Source organism: Mobula birostris, chromosome 2 (genome assembly GCF_030028105.1).
Source record: "Mobula birostris isolate sMobBir1 chromosome 2, sMobBir1.hap1, whole genome shotgun sequence".
Classification (NCBI taxonomy): Eukaryota; Metazoa; Chordata; class Chondrichthyes; order Myliobatiformes; family Myliobatidae; genus Mobula; species Mobula birostris.
In genome coordinates, this window is record NC_092371.1 from 222,941,453 (window position 1) to 222,956,790 (window position 15,338).

Below are 15,338 nucleotides of genomic sequence, written 5' to 3' on the forward strand. Positions count from 1 at the left end.
TGGCTCAGGTAGGAATCCAGAGATTACCACCTTTTTGGTTCTGCTTTTTAATTTAGTTCCTAGCTGCTCAAATTCCCTCAGCAGAACCTCTTTCCCTATTCTACCTATGTCGTTGATACCCACATGGATCACAACAACTGGATCTCTTCCCTCCCACTGCAAATTCCTCTGCAGATCAGATGAGATGTCCCGAACCAGGGCACCAGGCAGGCAACACAGCCTTTGGGATTCTCTATCCCTGTGACAGAGAACTTTGTCTATTTCCCTGACTATACTATCCTCAATTAGCACTACATTTCTCTCTCTCTTCGCCCCCCCCCACCGGAATGGCTCCCTGAACTATGGTGCCACAATTAGATTAGATTATGAGGACACGCAGTCCTCTTTAATTGTCATTTAGTAATGCATGCATTAAGAAATGATACAATATTCCTCCGGTGTGATATCACAAAAACACAGGAAAGGCTGAAAAACTAACAAAAATCACATAATCATAACATACAGTTACAACAGTGCAACAATACCATAACTTGATGAAGAACAGGCCATGGCACAGTAAAAAAAAAAGTTCAAAGTCTCTCGAATGTCCCACATCTCACACAGACGGGAGAAGGAAGGAAACTCTCCCTACCATGCCCGACCACAGTCTGACTCTGTACTCGAAGTTTTCCGACAACTCAGAGCACCATCTCTATCCGAACGATTCGACTGCAGCCTTGGTCGCCAGCAGCAGGCAAAGCCGGGGATTTTGGGGCCTTCCCTCCGGAGATTCTCAATCGCCCAGTAACTGCGGCAGCAAACCGGCGTTTCAGAAATTTCTCCAGATGTTCCTCTGTGCTTTCACGTCTGTCTCCATCAAATCAGAATTGTCCATAGCCCCTATTTAACAGAAACAATATCATTTCACCAGAGAGCTGCGCGCGCTGCATCGCGCCACCATCTCCCGCTTTGCTCATCCTTCCTACAGCCCCCACTCTCACTCACACAGGGAGCAAGAATCTCAAACCAATTGAACAAGCAGAAGGGTTGAGGCTCCTCCAGCACTGTCTCTTGAATCCCAATACCTGCCTCATTCACTGTCACACCCTCTTGTCCATGACCACAGACCAAATCTGAGGCAGCTAATCTAATAGGTGTGCCTACCTCCTGAAACAAGAGTATCCAAGTAACTCTCCCACTCCCTGATGTGCCACAGTGTTTGAAGCTCAGATTCCAGGTCATCAACTTTGAGCCTGAGTTCCTTGAGCAACCAGGAACCACAATGGAATCCACCAGCTCCCACATCATACAGCTGCAGCACATCACCTGATCCTGCATCTTCCTTCCTTTATTTAATTAGCTGTAGTTTGGTGTCTTTTTATTCAACCACTGCAAAAGCTATACCCGCTCTTCAACTGTGCCTCCTCACTGAAGCCTCTTGAGCCCAAGTCAGTAAACTCTGCTCTCTCTGCCGGTCAACTATACTGTGAAGTGACTTTTAATCCTGCCGTGTTTGGCCTACAACAACTTTGCCCCTATTCTAATTATCAGTTCGCTTTTTTGGAAAAACACGCTAAGTGCCTCTTTTACTGCTAACGCTAGTGAACTGCTTATGCAAAGGTGAGAAAACTGGCCACCCTAAACAAGCAACACACATCAAAGTTGCTGGTAAACGCAGCAGGCCAGGCAGCATCTATTGGAAGAGTTTCAGTCAACGTTTCAGGCCGAGACACTTCGTCAGGACTAACTGAAGGAAGAGATAGTAAGAGATTTGAAAGTGAGAGGGGAAGGGGGAGATCCAAAATGATAGGAGAAGACAGGAGGGGGAGGGATGGAGCCAAGAGTTGGACAGGTGATTGGCAAAGGAGATATGAGAGGATCATGGGACAGGAGATCCGAGGAGAAAGACGGGGGGTGGGGGGGGGGGGGAGAAACAGAGGATGGGCAAGGGGTATAGTCAGAGGAACAGAGGGAGAAAAAGGAGAGTGAGAGAAAGAATGTATGTATAAAAATAAATAACGGATGGGGTACTAGGGGGAGGTGGGACACTTCCCCTAGTAGTCCTGACGAAGGGTCTGGGCCCGAAACGTCGACTGAAACTCTTCCAATAGATGCTGCCTGGCCTGCTGCGTTTACCAGCAACTTTGATGTGTGTTGCTTGAATTTCCAGCATCTGCAGAATTCCTGTTGTTACACCCTAAACAAGGGCTAGGCCGGAATAAAATTCCCTTGCGGCCCCTGTAAGGCAACCAAGCACAAGTTATGTAAGCAGCCGCATCCAAAATTTGAAATAGAACAAATGAATGTTACAGGCCAACCAGCCAAACCTCTTTCTTACACTCACACTCTCCCAAACAGCGCGCACAGTCAGAGCAGAGTCTGCTACACTAGTACAAGCTCAACCTGGAAGGGTCTGTAAGATGGAGCCCTCCACCTCAGGGGTCTTCCGACACAAACATATATTCAGTGCATTCATTTTGTGTTAATTTTCCCCCATACTTCCTCTCGTTATACATTCCCAGACAACATTCTCACTGCATGTTCTTGGATTTCAGCTTTATCAATCTTATGGTATACTTTGTTCCATATACATTCCTCTTCATTTGTTTTTGCCCACTTTAACATGACTCCCTTTCTTATTCCTGCCTCACCCAGAGCTGATGTGACCTGCTCACATTTTTAAGTTTGTCAGAGTCTTTCCACTGCATATCCACTACAGGCATATGCCTTGCTTGATCCTGGTGAGTTAAAGTTAAAGCAATGCTTGAGAACGGTCTGCTGTAACTTCAGTGATATTAAAAACCTCAGAAGTAGAGGCAATATAAGCCATACTTGGACTGGCTCAAGCTTGGTCTGCCATTCAGTAAGATTTTGTATCTCAAATCTATTTCGCAAAGTTTGTGTATTGGCCTCACACCAAGCTCAGTATTATATGATTTTTTTTTAAAAAAAGCATAGTATTACACGGTCCACTTTCTTTTCATTAAATATAAGTTGTGAATGATTGAAGGCCTAGTAGTGATTTGTGGAGAAACCCGCTGGGAAGAGTTGCCAGCCTAAATACTTCCGAAAGTACTACTTTTCCCAAATTATTGTCTACACTAAAATATTCATTGCATTGTGTAAACCTTCATGAAACAATCATGTGTTGAACTTTAATAAATGACTTAATTTCAAAGTTCTCCATTCACTGGTTTCTTCTCATTTATGTTACAAGTTGCATCTTCAAAGGATCAAATTTACCAAACTTGTTCTTACATTCAAAAGGGCATGTCAGCACTAGTGTGATTTTCTAAGTGTACTTTTTTAACATATTGTGAATAATTGTTAGGCTGACAGATATATGCATTCTCCATTTTCTCTTCGTCATATGTTAGCAATATGCCAGTAAGTGCAGAGAAAAATAAGGTTGTTTTTAAGTGACTTTAAAGGTAATAGAAAATGAGATCTTGCTTTAGCTGAAAAAGCTAAAAGTTAATAAATCTCTAGGACTAGACAACATATATCCAAGGGTACTTAAAGAGGTTTGTGATTATATATACAAACCCCTAACAAATTTTTTTTCATAAGTCATTGAAGACTGATAAAATCCCTAAGGACTGGAAATGAGTTAACGTTGTCCCATTATACAAGAAGGGTGACTGCATTAACCTTGGTAACTAGATCAGTAACCTTAACGTGTATCGCAGGCAAGATAATGGAAACAATAAAGAGTGAGATGGAAAAGCAGCTAATAAGAACAGGCATGTTAACAGAAAGCCAGCATAAGTTCAGAAAGGGTAGATCATGTTTTAATAATATGCTGGAGTTCTATGAAGAGGCAGGTAAAATTTATGATAATAATAGAGCAGTTGATATAATTTACTTGGACTTCTAGAAGGCTTTTGTCAAGATATCCCACGAGAGGTTAACAAAGAAATTACAGGAGGTAGGTATTCAGGATAAGGTATGCGAATGGGTGCAGAATTGGCTCAAAAACAAAAAACAATGCGTTGTGATGAGAGGATCATTTTCACACCCAGAAGATATTAAAAGAGACATTCCACAGAGGATCAGTTTTGGAGCTGCTGCTGTTTTTAATTTACATTAATGATTTGGATAAGCACAACAAACAAGCCAGTAAGGTTTACAGATGACACAAAATTAGGGGGCAGGGCTGATAACATTCAGGCAGCAGGATCATTACAGTTAGGTCTAAACAAAATCCAGATGTGGGCAGATACATTGCAGGTAAAATTTAATGTAAGTAAATGTAAATGATTACATATAGGAAGTAGAAATATTGGATAGAAATATACAGTGGGGGCCTTGAGTCAAAAAAGTGCACTGTATGAGAAGAATTTGGGCATTCTGGAAGACTCGTCATTATCAACATCTAGACGATGCACAGATGTGGTTTGGAAGGCTAATAGAATGTTGGGCTATATAATGCCCTCAGTGGAGTTCAAGTTTCGAGACTTTCTCCTTAAGCTGTATAATGCACTTGTGAAGCCACACCTCGTATACTATGTATAATTTTGGTCTCCATATTGTGTGAGGGATGTGAAGGCACTGGAGAAAGTTCAGCGATGGGTGACTAGACTCATTCCAGGTCTGCAGGTATGAGCTATGAAGAAAGATTGAAAGAATTAAAGCTTTTTACCCTAAGTAGATATAGAATGAGAGGAGACATGATAGAGGTGTTCAAATCATTAAGGGTATAATTAAGGTGGATGCCAGCTGCTACTTCAAAATTAATCCATTTTCAAAGACACAGGCCCATAGGTGGAGACTGGTTAAAGGGAGATTTCAGACTAGCATCAGGAAGCATTCCTTTACACAGTGAGTTGTGGACACAGGGAACAACTACCTCATTGTATAGTTGAGAGTAGTACCTTGCAGACTTTCAAATCTAAACTCAATAGTTATTTCAACGCATTGTGAATAGGAGTTTGGCAAGGTTTGTTGGGCTGAATGGCCCGTTCTTGTCAAAAACTTTCTAATATTCTACTGTCAGCACTATTGTGATTTTCTAAGAGTACTTTTTAACATATCGTGAACAACTGTTAGGCTGACATATATGCATTCTCCTTTTGCTCTCCATCTCTTAACGCGTTACATTGCTAGCTTCCAAAATTGGGATTGTTCTGGAATAGACTGAAATTTGCATCCATTCACCCTGGAGTCACCTCTTTGTGGTACGTGTGTGTGTGTTTTGGGGGGTGGGGGGTGGTGTTATTAGGTCCAGGGAATGATTCTGTTTCCACTGCCCTAAATTTTTCTGTTGCTTTTTCTTCTATTACTCCTTTTAAGTGCCCCACAATCATTAAACTATTCGGTTCACTCTGTTACACTTGCATTTATTTTAGCTGCAAGGGTATTTAGTACAAGACCAAAATGATAAAAAGATAGTCTACTAAAATGGCTGGCACCAGAATCGAAAACCGAATGACAATCTTGGAGAGAACACTACAATGAAGTAATTGCAATATTTTTTGAAAAGAAAGCCACCAGCAATGAATTACATTCTGATTTTGCCTTATCAAGTGTTGCAAAACAGAATCTTTTGATTCGTAATCCCATGTGAATTCTGTGTTCTAAAGAATATTAAAATTCCTGGGTTGCACTAAGTTCTTTCATTAAATAAAGTGCGGCAACTAAATGAACCAGTGCATCAATAGTCCAAAGAATTGCGGAATAATAATACAAATGTGAAAGATTTTGAAGTTCTTAAAGTTTTTCAAGTAAGGAACAAAAGCAATTTATAAGGGAAAGTCAGAACTGGTGCAGGAATGACATTCTTTACAGTGGTGAGAAATTTCATTGATTATTAAGTAAATTACATTTTTCTGAGTTTCTTGTTATAGCTAAATATTAATCTTGTGTTTTTTTAGTTTGATTCTTAATTGCTTAGAAAGTTTTTGACAATGTGATTTTAACTGTTACAGTTTTGGATTACTGTGGATATTCACATTCTCTTGCACCTGAAAGTATTCTGTTGCATGGTTCCTCCAATGAAGGTATTCTACCAGTATGCAGAGCTTTGTCATCGCAGTTCGAATGAATAGAAGGTGTTGGAGACAGATCAACAAAATGTGTTTACTGAAGCACAATTTTCAAGTGTGGATAACTTTCTGTTAGTTGGAAAATTAAGTCCTTGTGATCTGTGGAGGCAGTGAATGCAGGGATCTATGACGTAGACTGTGCTGAGACAGACTGCATTATATTTGACATTAACTTCAGAGTGTCTAAAAAATAACATTTTTCCACTCCTTCAGAGCTTTGAGGACCGAAAGGTGATATGTAAATTTTCAATTAAACAACCATTAATTTAATAAACTTTATTTTTCATAAGTTCTCCTGAATGTTTAAGTATGAGAAGTTTAAACGTTCAGTCAACTGAGGAAAAATAGCTCTGAGTCACAGAGCACAACAGCACAGAAATGGGCCCTTTGACCCTTCTAGTCCAGGCTGAACTGTTATTCAACTGAGTCCCATCGACCTGCGCCTGGACTATCGCCCTCCATACCTCTCCCATCCAAATTTCACTTAAATAGTGCATCAAACCCACATCTACCACTTCCACTGGCAGCTCGTACCACACTTTCACCATCCTCTGAGTGAAGAAGCTCCCCTTAAGTACTTCACCTTTCACCCTTAACCTGTGACGTCTAGTTACAGAGTCACCACAGCACAGAAGCAGGCTCTTAGGCCCATCTAGTTCATGCCAAATTGTTACTCTGCCTCGTCCCATAGTTCTGGTCTCACCTAATCTCAGTGGAGAAGCCTGCTTGCATTAACACTAACTATACACTTCACAATTCTGTGTCCCTCTATCAAATCTCTCATTCTCCTAAACTGCAGGAATAAAGTCCAAATCTATTCAGCCTTTCCCTATAAGCTAGGTTCTCAAGTCCTGGCAACATCCTTGTAAATTTTCTCTGTACTCTTTCCTGTTGTTAGGTGACCAGAACTGCACACAGTAATCCAAATTTGGTCTCACCAAAGTCTTACATAACTTCAACATAACATACCTTCATACTCAGTACAGTATCACCAACATCTTATAAAGGGGAAGAAGGGAACGTCGACTAAGACCATGAGAGGCCTGCGTCGGGCATTTTCATGCCTTACCAAGGCGCAGATTTGAAGTCTGTGTGGGGCGCCACTACTCGCACAGACACTAGAACAATGTGTAGTTAAGTGCCTTGCTCAAGGGCACAAACACGCTGCCACAGCTGAGGCTCGAACTAGCGACCTTCATATCACCAGACGAACGCCTTAACCACTTGGCCATTTGCCCAACACAAAACTGCAACATAACATGGCCCAAGACAACACCGGTCACTTGAAGAGCATTCATCTAGCACTCCCTCCCTCCAGTGCTGGCACACAGTCTATGTAATGCACTGCAGTTACTTGCCCGAGCTGCTCCGCCAGTCCCTCCCAAACCCACCACCAGGGCATCAGGTGAATGTGAACACCCCCACCAGCAGGCTCCCCCTCCAAGTTTGGTGCCATCCAGGCTTGGAAACACAGCACCGGTCCTTAATTGGGCGTAAAACTTGGTAGTCTCGCCCCTATAGCACCAGCGATCACTGTCACCAGAAGGCCGGCCACCTTCTCTCCCATCAACCCACCTTAGGAATGGATAGTATCCAAGCACCAACTCTCCACTGATAGACCCCAGTGTAAACAGATGTACAAAGAACTCACTCTCCACCAGAAAGGAAAACAAGGCAAAAGGAGAAAGATAACAAAGAGGTGATAATGAGGACAATGGAAAACACCTCAAATTTGCTGTCTATTTTTGTAAAATATAATAGTTTCGGTTAATCAGATGTAACTTGTGAAAAATAATTAGCAGGACATGAGAAATAAGGTGACTTTGAAATGCTGCTCTGGTTAATATAAACCATTTTGAATATTGTTTGTGTGACCTTCTGAAGTCAAGTTATCCCCTTGATTATCTGTCAAAGTCATTCTTGATAAAGTAATCAATAATTTTTGTTGGTTACCTCAAGAGATGGTTCAGATGCATTAATAACAGTTCACTTTCGGAAGTTGTTCTTCACATAACTTTCATTGCTAGGCCTTGTATTCCGTGCTCTACATTCAGGTGAAGACTCATTGAAGTAGCGTTCTTTGATAAAGTTCTTAGGATTTTCATTCATTGCTATTTCATTATTCACTGTTGAGAGACAATTATTTCAAAAAGTGAAATGTTTTATTCTAATACAAACATACAAATTAGGAGGAGCAGGACGTGTTTCCATTGAACCTGCACTACAAGTTTAATGAAACCATGGCCAATCTGACTGTAACCTCAATTTCACATTCCCTGTCTACTCAATAACCTGGAACTGCCTTGCTTAAGAAGACACCTATCAGCCTATACCTTAAAAATATTCAAGAATACTCTGGGTTCAGGTGACGCTACTGAGTGTGTGCAACAGCTCACTGGTAGTTCGGAGCCAAGCGTCAGGCTGTTTTCACTCGCTCTCCCACAATGTTCATTCCTTTCTCCGGCAACTGTTGTCTCTGCGAGGTTTGCAGTGTTTTTACCCTGTGAATATGATGACCTGAGATTGAGGCTTGGGCCCACTCCAGCTGCTCCAGGGAGCGAATCTAAGGACCCATGGTGTTGTTTGTTCCCATTGTTTGCATGCCTTGTGTGTGTGTTTCTTTTTCCCCCTTTCTCATTTTTTTTTTAAATTGGGTTCTTCGGGTTTCTTGCTTTGTGACTGGCTGTGAGCAAACGTAGCTCAAGGTGTTTAATTCATACATTCTTTGATAATAAAAGTACTTTGAACTTTGAATCCTGCGTTCACTTCCTTTGGAAGAAATTCCAAAGACCCTTAAAACAAATGACTACACCTACATATTAAATGGGTGTCCCCAGGTTCTAAATCTTTTCCACATACTCCCACCCAATCAACATACCCTTGTATGCCTAGTCCCCTTTGTGTCTGAATTATACCCTATGTAGCTTTGTCTCTTTGTACTTTATACTTTATTGTCGCCAAAACAATTGATACTAGAAGGTACAATCATCACAGCGATATTCGATTCTGCGCTTCCCACTCCCTGGATTACAAATATTAAATATTAAAAATTAGACTCTCTAAAAATTAAACTCTCTAACCTTTCTTAATAAAACAACACTTATTCCAGGTAGTAATCCAATAAACCTTTTCAGAACAGATTCCAGTACATTTACATTGTTCCTTGAACACAAAAAGAAGTAGATGACTCCAATGCTTTACATAACTGAGGTACAAACTTCTCTTTGGGCCAAATGGTGATATCCTGTGTCTATAAATTTAAAATCAAATGCCTCTGCAGCATGCACCATTTCCTTTATCCTTTGATATTTTGGAAGACTGCATCTCTTGCAAGTTTTAAGATTCTGGGATGAAATCCATCAGAATCCTGGAACGTATCTGTAGTTTACCAACAGTTTGCCCAGTACCACTTGGTGACTGTGATTTTCCTAAGTTGCTTTCTACTGTTCATTTTCTGATTTACATCCATTTGTGGGATATTAATTCTATCCTCTCTATGGCAAAGGCTGATACAAAAGTACCTCTTTAATTCATTTAACTTTTTCCAGTTATTAATTCCCCACACTTTTTTTTAACAGCAACACTCATTTCATTATTTTTTCCCCATGTTCTGAAGAAGCACTTGCTGATTTTGCATTTCTAGCTAGTTATTTTTTCTGGATTGATTTTTGTTCCATCTGTTTTTTTATTTGTTATATTTTGCTCATTTTTTGAATCTGCCTTACTTTTTTTTTAAGTTCGACACTATCATTACCTTTTAGTAAACCACAAATGGTGGGTTAACCTGCAAATTATTTTCATCGGAACATATTCCCTCTTGTATCCTGAAAGATCCAGGTAAATGGAGTTGGACTCTGACCAATCACTGAGCAGGAGCAGGAGAAGACAGCTCCCTTTTCATTTAGGTTCACATTCAAGATTAAGAAGGCAGCACTTTGCAGCAGTTTGACCTCTATGCAGAACATGACCCCTCTACAACCACTCTTTGCCTTATGTGGGCAAGCCAGTTAATGTCCCCTTGGAGCCCATGCCTCCTTACTTTCTCAATAAGTCTTGCATGGGGTACCTTATCAAATGCCTTGCTGAAATCCACATACACTACATCTACTGCTCTACCTTCATCAATGTGTTTAGTCACATCCTCAAAAAATTCAATCAGGCTTGTGAGGCATGACCTGCTTTTGACAAAGCTATGCTGACTACTCCTAATCATATTATGCCTCTCCAAATGTTCATAAATCCTGCCTCTCAGGATCTTCTCCATCAGCTTACCCACCACTGAAGTAAGACTCACTGGTCTATAATTTCCTGGGCTATCTCTACTCCCTTTCTTGAATAAGGGAAAAACATCTGCAACCCTCAATCCTCCAGAACCTCTCCTGTCCTCATTGATGATGCAAAGATCAATACCAGAGTCTCCTCCCTCGCCTCCCACAGTAGCCTGGGGTACATTTCATCCAGTCCCAGTGATTTATCCAACTTGATGCTTTCCAAAAGCTCCAGCACATCCTCTTTCTTAATATCTACATGCTCAAGCTTTTTAGTCCGCTGTCAGTCATCTCTACAATCACCAAGATCCTTTTCCGTAGTGAATACTGAAGCAAGGTATTCATTAAGTACCTCTGCTATCTCCTCCGGTTCCATACACACTTTTCCACTGTCACACTTGATTGGTCCTATTCTCTCATGTCTTATCTTCTAGCTCTTCACTTACTTGTTGAATTTACATCTTTCAAGGGTTTGAGAATCTGTTTACTGACATTGGTGAATGGCTGAATTGCCCAGATACTCTTCTAACCTCGCACAAAAAAGATGAGAGCTGATGCTACTCATTGCCTGGGCTTGAACACCATTGGAAGGGAAAGCTGGAACAGCTAACCTGTGTTTTTTTTTGCCTACCACCCATGTGTTTATGAAGTTTAACTTTGAAAATAAGCATGTCTTACAAGCATAATTTGTTACCTCACTGAAAATTACATGAAGGACAAAATACGCAAAATTAAAAACAGCTTGCAAGGTATGTGTAATGCTGATCTGGGAATAATAACCTGTATTAATGCTGTGTTCGTAGTATAGTCATTGCACTGTGATTCAAAGATATGTTTTGTACACAGTGTAGCTAAATTAACTACTGCTCCATTACCAAATTTCACTTTTAACAATCATTGTTAGTGGCTGTGAGGCTGGTAATGTGGCGGTGAAAATTACTGGGGGGAAGCCATCATATTCCTCATCATTGCAAATCCCTCTGCAACAGAGTTAGTCAGTTTTTCAATGTTCGTCGTCAGCCGGGTCATACCGTCCTGTCGGTTGCCTCCATACACTCCAATATTTGTTTTTTTAGTTTTAAGTCCTCCTGCGCGACAGCCAACAGCTGTCCGTCGTTTGGCAATTTCCTTTTAAGTTTTTCTCATCTGTAACTGGAGAAACACGCACCAAGTATACTGTTTCCTCGTCACTTCTTTCTGTAGATGTGTCCTGCGCATGCCCAGTAGGAAGAGATTCGCCCAAATACCAGTCCGTGTTAATACCATTTCTCACCTATCTCAGATTCCATTTGCTCTCTCTATCCTCTCTTTTTCTGAATTTTCACATTTCTGTCCACAGGCCATTAACTGTTTTTTTTTTCTCTCTCTATAATTGCTCAGAGTTCAAAGAAAATTTATTATCAAAGTACATATACTCTATGTTACCATATACTACCTTGACATTTATTCTCTTGCAGGCATTCACAGTAGAACAGAGAATTTTCATTCTGAACAGAATACACCAGAGTGTTTCCAGTATTTTGTTTTTTCCCTTATGGATTTTCAGCATCTGTGGATTTGTTTTTCAATATCATATTCCCTGTTTTTTTTTTGTTTTTAAGTCATTCTTTTTATTTAATGATTAGAAAAGCTGACCATTCATCTTGCTGCAGTCTCTCCCAGAGCTGCTCTACGACTAAATGCTGGAAAGTGCAAGTAGACTGGAAGGATAACCGAGGCCCAATGTTTACCATGATGTTTGCCAACAAAACACGTTCAAAGTATGGAACCATATCATCAGACTGATAGATCCCTAAGCCGAAGAAGAGAAATGAGTAGAGTGCCAGCCTGCACCATTTTAGTATTTTCTGAGGAACACATATATTCTGTATCCTCTTGCAGGGGAAAATTATCCTTAAGGACCAAGGACAATGAGAAGGTTAACAACAGCACCTCTTTCACCTCAGACTGTTGAAGTAGTTTGGTGTGGGCCCTCAAATCCTAAGAACTTTCTATAGGGGCACAATTAAGAGCATCCTGACTGGCTGCATCACTGCCTGGTGTGGGAACTGTACTTCCCTCAATCGCAGGACTCTGCAGAGTGTGGTGCGGCCAGCCCAGCGCAGCTCACAGTTCACAGTAGATGTGAGCTTCCCACTATTCAGGACACTTACAATGACAGGTGTGTAAAAAGGGGCCGAAGGATCATTGGGGACTCGAGTCACCCCAAGCACAAACTGTTTTAGTTGCTACCATCCAGGAAACGGTACCGCAGCATAAAAGCCAGGACCAGCAGCCTCTGGGACAGCTTCTTCCACCAGGCCATCAGACTGATAAACTCATGCTGACACAACTGTATTTCTATGTTATATTGACTGTCTTGTACAAACTACTTATTATAAATTACTGTAAATGGCACATTGCACATTTAGATGGAGACGTAACGTAAAGATTTTTACTCCTCATGTACATGAAGGATGTAAGTAATAAAGTCATTTCAACTCAATTCAAAACTGTTTTGTGTTTAGATCCAAACTAAAACTATTTATTGCAATGTTTGTTTTGGTTGGTAATGTTTTATTATTATTGTACCAAGGCACCGTGAGAAACTTGTTTTTCGATCGGTTGGGGTTATGCAGTTCTCCAACCTCAAATGTTAACAGTTCTTAGAATTTCGATTTTGAAGATTATTTTCACATTTTATATCTATTTTAACAGCTAATTATTCTATCTGATACTAAAATTTGAGATTGAAATCTTGTCCTTCTCCCCTTACTTTCTTATGTGTTAAATAAGAGTTTAAAAATTCTGCATTCCTTCCACGTACCTTTCTTCAATTCCAGTCTGAAGTAGGCAAGTAGCAGCAACAACAGCAGGGTGACTGGTGTGAATATTCCAAATATAAGAAACCACAGAGGGAGGGCTTGAAAAACTTCCACCATCGATGAGTATCTGTACACCATGATAGAACTAGTAGTATCAGTTGTAATCCCTGAATGTCTTGTGTAACTGGATCCAAAGTGCATTGTTTGGACTTTGTTGCATGCTTTGTTCTGTTTGAGTAAGCTTGTGATTTAAGCAGATTTATAACCTTTGCCCAAGTTCTACCTCACTGATTATATCAACAAGATATCTTTTGTTTTTATTGACATTCTTCTTCTGAGTTGCTGAGTAAATTTTAGTTTTTTTTCTTTTAAGATATCTTTTTTGTTTTTTATTGACATTCTTGCTATGAGTGCTGAGTCAATTTTAGTTTTTTTTTCTTTTATGGGTAGATTGCATTTTTATATTTTACTCAGATTCAGATTAATTTGTCACATATATCGAAATATACAGTGAAGAGCATCATTTACATTAACAACCAACACTACCCTCGAATATACTGGGACAACCTGCTAGTGTCGTCACACATTCTAGCACCAACAGAGCAGGACCACAGTCTTCAGCAGAGCAACACAAGCAAAAGCAACAGCCAGACAACCCCCTTTCCCACTCAAACACACACAGACCGCAAGCCATGCTGTCTCAGGGTCTGCATTCTCCATTCCCTGGCCCAGAAGCACAGACATCAAGCCTCCGACTTCTGGAAACGCCAACCCAGGGACTTCAACCTTCAGGCTTCAACCTTCAAGCTTTGACCTCCAGACTCACCAACTTTGGTTTTCATCTTTGGGGCTTCACCTCTGGAATCGACCCCAGTGCTGATTGTATGAATTTCAGCTACGGGCCTTGACTTCCATAATCGCACTGAGCTCTGGCCCAGGACTTGCCAACCTAGGGAATCATCAGTCTTTGTGCTTCCGGCCCACTCAGTCCTCCAACCACAGGACTTTACAACCTGAGGGGTCAATAGCCCACAGCCTGCCAACCATTGTCCTTGACCACAGGGATCATTGAATTTCATTATGGAACTGACCCCCAGTAATCGCTGGCTGACCTTGAAGCGAATACTGTCTCTGCCTGGACTCTTCGTTTACTGCCCCAGACCTCTAATTCATCTCAGTCCTGCTCCTAAACTCTTCTGGGGGAGGTATCACCTGTACAAAAGGGACCTGAATCCGAGAGGGACCAATATTCTCGCAGGCAGGTTTGTTAGAGCCATTGGGAGGGATTAAACTAAATTGACGGGGGTTGGGAACCCGAGTGAAGGAACTCAGGATAGAACACATGATAACAAAACAAAGGCAGCATGCAGTCAGACTGTCAGGAAGGGGCAGGCAGATGACAGGACAAAATTGCAGCCAACAGGGTGAGTATCGGTGCATTAGGGATGCAGAATCAAAAAGGGTAGCAAATACAATACACAGTGTTATATCTCATTGCACAGAGTATAAGGCATAAGCTGAATGGTCTTGTTCAACTTTTACAGATTTTCAGAGGTTTCAAAGGTACATTTAATGTCAGAGTAATGTATACAATATACATCTTGAAATGCTTTTTCTTTGCAACCATCCACGAAAACAGGAGTGGCCAAAAAGAATGAATGAAAGCTAAATGTTAGAACCCCAAAGTATCCCCCCCAGCTCCCCTCCCTCCCGTGCATAAGCAGCAGCAAGCAACGATCCCCCCGCCCGCCCCCCCGGCAAAAAAAAAGCTTCGGCATCTGTCACAGAGCACGCAAGAGTGCAGCAAAGCAACAGCAAAGACACCGACTTGCAGTACCCCAAAGACTACTCGTTCACCCAGTAATTTGACATACCACAGGCTCTCTCTCCCTAAAAAGGGAGAAAGAGGTTTCTCTATTTCACAGGGAGAGGGGAGACATAGCAAACAACTCACTGGTTTACGATGTTAAAAGTCCATTGCGTCGCTTTTTTTCTGAACTCTGTGCCCAAAGATCTTGGGTCTTTGGGCACACAGCCAGAGATCTTCCATCTACAATGACACACCCGATCTCCTGCAGAGGCAGCAACCTCCAATCCCCCGTCTCCAGAGCCACAAAATCTCAGTCATCTGAAGGCGAGCAAAGCTTTTAGGCTGAGCCCTTGGCGTGCTGAACAACAGCCATTCCTTAAACCCTGAGAGCAGGTCCCATTCCCACAAAGAACCATAGTCAGTGTGACGAACC

At 41.3% G+C, this 15,338-nt stretch overlaps 1 long non-coding RNA gene across 1 annotated transcript; it reads right to left on the minus strand.

Annotated features, from left to right (window-relative positions):
• Positions 1-358: 358 nt before the first annotated feature.
• LOC140194097 (uncharacterized) lies at positions 359-13,256 on the minus strand. Its single transcript, XR_011885031.1, has 3 exons — positions 13,098-13,256; positions 7,977-8,149; positions 359-879 (listed from the first exon to the last, which is right to left on the minus strand). It is a non-coding gene; the product is annotated as an uncharacterized lncRNA (long non-coding RNA).
• Positions 13,257-15,338: the final 2,082 nt, after the last annotated feature.